The sequence below is a fragment of the Lathyrus oleraceus genome, chromosome 1 (assembly GCF_024323335.1).
Source record: "Lathyrus oleraceus cultivar Zhongwan6 chromosome 1, CAAS_Psat_ZW6_1.0, whole genome shotgun sequence".
Taxonomy (NCBI): domain Eukaryota; kingdom Viridiplantae; phylum Streptophyta; class Magnoliopsida; order Fabales; family Fabaceae; genus Lathyrus; species Lathyrus oleraceus.
The window spans coordinates 339,716,828-339,724,114 of NC_066579.1; positions in this window are offsets into that span (position 1 = coordinate 339,716,828).

Genomic DNA, 7,287 nt, shown 5'->3' on the forward strand with positions numbered 1-7,287 from the left:
GGTAGTTCCTCTTCGAGGCCACGGTTAATCCAGTTGAGAAGACTGGGTTAATTTCTTCATCACTTCAACCGGAGCAGGGACGATGGGCAGTGTCAAAACATTCAAAGGGCCTACAATCATCAGGACAACCTGAGCTCCCCTCTTCAATTATTGAATTACTTCCTCACATTTCATTAAGTATACTCAAGGAAATTTTCAAAACATCAAGAAACATTGTAGGTAAACATAACAAACATCGAAGGATATAGATATTGGAAGCTTACCAAAACTGACCTTCCTTCCCTCCTTGGTATTAGCATACATCAACATGTGAGTTTTGATGATTTACTTCAAATGTTTCCTTGAGGCTTCATCCCGAGGGACGAAGCCCCCGACATAACCCAATTCTTTGAATAATGTGATTAATCATTTTTTCATGTAAAGTTATTCCTGGGACATGTGACCTTCCTTGTAGACGTATGACACATTTGTTGGATAAATGACTTTGCACATAAGAGGGGGTGAATTATATGTTTAAGAAAAACTTGGATTTGAACAACTTTTAGGATTAAAATCAGAGTTCGAAAACATTTTAGAAATTTTTTTAAGTTATGCAACAGAAAAATAAATTTCAGAAACTAAAATGCGAAAATATAAAAAGTTTAACAGAAAGATGAGAACACCAGAATTATTGATGTTCGGTCAAAAGAGAAAAATACCTAATGCTTTCCCCAAGAATTATTCTTAAGAGTATCCAATAAACTTAAGATCTTTTAGTTGGTTGAACTATCGACCCCCATTATACATGAAAAAATAAGTTTGTGGCTGACTTTCAACCAATTAACAAACAAGGAGAGAAACAGTGAGTCTTCCTTCCTAATGATAGATAAAAGCGGTTAGTCTCCTTTTCACAAGAAACTTCGAGCAGTTAGTCTACAAGCTTCAAACAAAGATTTTATCACGGGTTAATCTTGAACCTGAGGAGCTTTTAACATCAGGCTAAGCTCGTGAATCAAAACTTGGTTTTATATCGGCATAACTAAGAACCTATGAGATTTTACTATTGGGTTGTTATCGAACCTTAAAAGCTTTTAATCTGGATGAACTTTTGAACCCAAACGGATATTTAATCACACAATCCCTAAATCAAAGTTTTTTACGGGTTTAACTTTGGACCTAAACAGCCAATCCTTAAATGGATAAAATGTTCAATCAAGGTAAAAATAAAACTTCCTTGGTGAAATTACAAAACTACGCTTCTAGAATTACAACTTCCTCACTTGTAAAATGACTTTCTCGAAAAGCACAACGGTTAAACTTTTAGTGAGAGAAAGTGAACAATTTTTTTAGAGAGAGAGAGTGAGAAGTGAGAAATGAAATCACATTTTCTGGAAATAGACACGCCATCATGGCGACAATCCTAGTTAAATGAAGAGGCGAATAATATAAGCTTAAAATGCGCAGTAGACCTGGTCAACGAAGTGAGGGAAATTGTCCATGTATGAGAGTTTGCAGCCAAACACAGGGTCGTACGGATATATAACTCAAAAGTCAAAACGAGAGATATGCAAAAGGGCGACCTGATTTTGAAAAAGTAGTCTACCCGCATAATAGGGAAAAATGCATCCTAATTGGGAAATACAATACTCCATATATTTGAGGCTCCCCTATAGAACATACAAGTTGCAGAATCTAGAAAAGCCGCTTTTACCCATAACTTAGAATGCTATTCATCTTATATATTATTATAGTTAGAATTATTTGTAATGCTCTATTAAACAATATGTTTATGTACCTTTGAGTAATTATTAAGTGATTTGCTTTCGAGAGGGATCGTCTCTCCTGAAAATGTTATTTGTTGTACTTCATAATGAAGGTTCTTGCCGCCCCTTGAGGCAACAAGTACCTGCTGGACTTCATAACAAAGTCCTTGCCACCCCTTGAGGTAATAAGTATTTGTTGGACTTCGTAACGAAGGTCATTGTCATCCCTCGAGGGAATAAGTATTTGTTGGATTTCATAGTGAAAATCCTTGTCGCCCCTTAGGGCAACATTTCTTACGTTGGACTTCATGGTGAAGATCCTTGTTGCCTTATAGGGAAATGCGAATAATCTATCTGCCTCCTCGCCTGAGGGACTTATAGACTCTTCATGCGGGCTATATACAATTATGTCTAGAAGACTTAGATTCTTAAGGATACTGAATCCTCGCCTGAGGGACTTAGTGCCTTCTCGGGAAGGACAAGTAATCAAGAATCATGCATGAGAGATGCAACATATATTCATCTTGAGAGACTTGATAATAAGTCTTGCCTTAGGGCTTGATGAAAATCCCTCCCAAGTAAGTCGAACGCCTCGCCCGAGGACTTATAGTCTCTTCATCTGGGCTATATTAAATTATGCCTTGAAGACTTAGATTCTTCAGGATAACTAAATCCTTGCCTAAGGAACTTAGTGTCATATCGGGAGGGACAAGTAATCAAGAATCAAGCATGAGAGGCGCGATAGATATCCATCTTGAGATACTTGATCACAAGTTTTGCCTGAGGGCTCGATTGAAGTCCCGCCCAATTAGGTTGATCGCCTCACCTGAGAGACCTATAGTCTCTTTAGTTGGGCTATATATAATTCTACCTGGAAGACTTAGATTCTCCAGGATAACTAAATCCCCGCCTAAGGGACTTAGAATCTTCTCGAGCGGGACAAGTAATCAAGAATCACTCTTGAGAGGCGCGATAGATATCCAGCTTGAGAGACTTGATCACAAGTCTTACCTGAGGGCTTGGTGGATGTCCCACCCAAGTAGGTCGAACGCCTCGCCTAAGGTAATTATAGTCTATTCAGCAGGGCTATATATAATTCTTCCTGGAAGACTTAAATTCTCCAGGCTAACTAAATCCTCGCATGAGAGACTTAGTGTCTTCTCGGGCAGGATAAGTAATGAAGAATCACACCTGAGAGGCACAACATATATCCAGTTTGAGAGACTTGATCACAAGTATTTCCTAAGGGATGGATGGAAGTCCCACTCAAGCAGGTTCAACGCCTTGCCTGAGGGACTTATAGTATCTTCAGTCAGGCTATATACAATTATGCTTGGAAGACTTAGATTCTCTAGCCTGACTAAATCATCTCCTGAGGGACTTAGTGTCTTATCAGACGTGACAAGTAATCAAGAATCATGCCTGAGTGGCGCGATAGATAAAGACTTGATCGCAAGTCTTTCCCGAGGGTCCAATAGAGGTATTACCCGAGAGGTCAACTCGTTATTTTATCTGAAGGACTTAGTTACACGCAACTATGACTAAAAAACCCAAATTTCCCAAGATAACATAGGGGTCATTTGAGGAAATGCTAATTCTCGAGATAATTCCCTAGAGCCGCGACATTAAAACACTTTGTCTTCTATCAAAGGCCTCGTGCTTGAGGGACTATGCATTGTTATAATTGTAAACAACCTCGCTTAGGGTGTTGCCTTTGGACCGCCCCATAAGAGACGACACATGAATGTCACTCAAAAAGAGGTATCGCCTCACCCCAGGGCTTTGCTATCGCCCGATAGTGGGAAACATGAGATAAGGCGTTTATGGGGTAGAGAGTAGTTCTAGTCAATAACTGACCCATGACTTTATGGTAAATAGGGATGCAATGACCCACATTGACTGAGTGAGTGGTGACTTTTCCCAAGAGAACCATAGCCCCTAGAGGCCTCTATAAATAGATATCCCATGCATAAAAAGGGACAACTCATTCTTGATACCCAAAAGGGCATATAACGCTCACTAAAATCATAACACCACGACTGACCATAACCACACGCTTGTTCTCAAGCCTCGCCGGTTATCAACAAAACCTTTCACCTCACATGAGCAAGACTCGTAAATAACTCTAAAACACCACCGTATATAACTTCTCATCGTCGTGGACAAGTTCTAACCACCATGTAGTGTTATAAACCTACCAAGACCTTTGAGTCTCCATGCCATTGGAGGAGAAACACACACCTATAGTTTTTGACAAGTACTATTTTAGTAAGACATTAGGACGAATAAGCATAATTACACATTATACATAGTTGACAATTGTCGCATTACGCGAAAAACCGGCGGGAAACGAAAACAACAGAGCCGCCACCGTGCGTTATTTATCCCAAAAGAGGGAAAGGAAACGCTCAGAGTAAACCTGGGAAAAAGCATGGTCTCGCGACCAGAGAGAATGGGATCGGGAGTCGGTTATGCGAAGGGAAGGTATTAGCACCCCTACGCATCCGTCGTACTCGACGGGATCCACGCACAATAGGAAGGAAAATGGTTGCTAAAACACTGCTCACACACACACACTGGCTGAAGGAGACACAAGAAAACAGACAAGACTGACTCGGCAGGATATCGCATCCTGGGCCTACTTAGTCTATCAGGCATAGACATCAGAGTCAAAGTAGTTCGGACAGGGGAAACGACACATGCTCGCTAGGATGTCGCATCCTATGCATACGTATCTCCTTTGGACGAAGAAGAATCAGAGCATTCGTAGCTCGGCTGACACGCACACAAACAAACACAGGCAAAGGCAAACGTGGAGCCTGAATGCCAATCACTGGACTTACATCAGCATCCGGAGCAAAACACACACAAGAAGGCAAACATGGAGCCCGAATGCCAATCACTGGACTTACATCAGCATCCGAACCAACAAACACACACAGGAAACCAACTGCCAATCGCTGGACTTACGTCGGACTCCAACCAGAAAAGGAGAAACAAACTCACACAAAAAAACAAAAGGGCGCCCGGAGAGATCAGCTCATCTCCTGCCTACGTACCTCATCTGGTATGAGGATCAGGGCGACGTAGTTCCCCTACGGAGGGAAAAAGGGCTAGCAAACAAACTAAAAGGGAGACTAGAGCTCGAGCCTAATAGTTGCCACGCAAACAAAAAGAGACGCTGAGACGTCAGAAGGAACACAAAGGTTGAAAGGACAAACTAATAGGGAGACTAGAGCTCGAGCCTAATAGTTGCCAAACACACACAAAAAAAAAAAAAAAGGCGCCCGGAGAGATCTGCTCATCTCCTGCCTACGTATCTCATCTGGTATGAGAATCAGGGCGACGTAGTTCCCCTACGGAGGGAAAAAGGACTAGCCTAACCAGATAACAGAGGGAGACACAACACTAGGGAGACTACGACTCGAGCCTAGATGTTGTCATGCAAAGTCGTCCCTAAGTTAAGGTTTCTAGCTAACTTGCACAGGAAGCAAGCCTATCCTAAACATGACTTGCACAGGAAGCAAGCCACACCTAACCTAACTTGCACAGGAAGAAGAAGGGTCTCGATTGCAACTAGGGCAAGAGAAAGGGGAGGTCTCAATCGCAACGAGGGCGAGAGAAGAGAATTAGTGTTAGTTGTTAGTCAAACTCGACAAGACATCGCATCTCGTGCCTACGTATCTCATCTGGACATGAGAATCAGAGTTGCCGTAGTTCGGCTAAACTATTCCCGTTGGTTTGTGTTTTTTAAGTGGACAACGTCACTGCGCAATCTACCTGATGCTCGACCTTTGGAGACTTACTCACCTGTAGTAGAAGGAGCTAACGTATCCTTAAGAGGGGATAATGTTTGTTTGTGTTTTAGGAAAGCTCAAGCAAGAAAGGAAGTCCTATACGAAGGAACCGTGCTACCTTAATTGACATGCAAACGAGACTACACGGAGTCTAACAAACCTAGGGGATACAATCACACCACACAAGCACATACAGCATGAAATAAACACACCAACAAGGGGCTCAAACATCAAGGCTAGGTTTTAGTCGAGGGGTCATATCAACCTCAACAAACAAACCACTGGCACTGGGTAGTGTTAGCTCTTAACCTTGCCATTGAGGGGCTAAGGTGAAGCAGATGAAAGGTAAGTGAAGATAAGACTTCACATCTCTTATCCCTGGTCTGGGAGAGATTAAGACAAGAATATGTGGGTTCAGAAAGGAGGAACCCTTCTACACATTTGAAACTGACTCAACTGTACAATTGTACAAGATCTTGGGTTTGTATCTGCAATGCATCAACACAGTGGTGTGAGCAAAGCAGATGACACACAGAATAGCAGGGGATAGATTGCATATCCCTTGGGTTCTTCCAATTGCCTCTTCACTTAGGAGGTCTTTGACTCTATACAAGGACAAATGTAAACAGTCACAAACATTGCCTCTTAAGGAGGACTTCAGACAGTTGCCTGGCCAAGTAACAGGCCAGGTCTTCCAGACTACATGAAGATAAGAAGTTATACCTCAATGCAAATTGCTATTAAGCAAAGCAAAGCAAAGTTCTTAAAGAACTATAAGCAACTAAAGGTACCTGAAACCAGTCAGACAACATCAGTATTCAATTCAAAGTTAAATCAAAATGAGATAGAACTCAATAGTCAACACAATCAGTTAGATGTGAAATGCACAAGGCTCAAAGCATGTGAGCCAAGCAAACTACAAAACAAACAAGTTAGTCATGACAATCAAGCAAGCTCAATCAATTTGTATAAGTTTCTTTGGGCAATTGCTTCTTAACCTGAAAAAAATGAACTCAAACATGAGCAACAAGACCACTAGGACAAGCCTAGGGTCAAAAGGGGATGAGAAAGTCAAAACATCAAGTGAAATCCAATCCAAATCATATTCAAACAATCAAGAAGCAAACTCAATTGGTTCCACAATCATATCATTCATCATCATCATTTCATAAGCAAATTAGGTCAAAGCATGGCATATGGAAGCTCATAGAAGTCAACAGCAAGACTTAAGCCAAAACCAATCATAAACATTCCAAAAAATCATCAAATAAATCATGATCAAACATAATCCATAGCATGGTAAGCATGTCAAATTTCAGCTCAATTGGATCATGGGAAGTAGGGAAATGAAAATCAGAAAGGCAGGGCAAGTTCAAACATGCTCAAAGAAGCCAACCAAACATACACCAACTTGAATAAATCATAAATAAGTGATAGAAAATGAGAAATGAATGGGACTAACACCATGATAAACCTTAAGATGTCTACTAATCATATGTCAAATTTCATGTCCATCCAATAATGTATGAGAATTTCACAAAGCAAATGGGAACATGTATCACAAAAGTTAACATTTTGGCCAAACAGGGGAGAAAAATCTCAAACAATTAGGAAATGTCACAAATAACTCCAAGAAAAATCACATGTAAACTAGACACCCAAGAGCACATTCATGCAAAAATTCAAAGCAATTTGAGGTCAAGAAGCATGGTATTGAAAATCAAGAAGTTAGACATCAATGGTGTGAC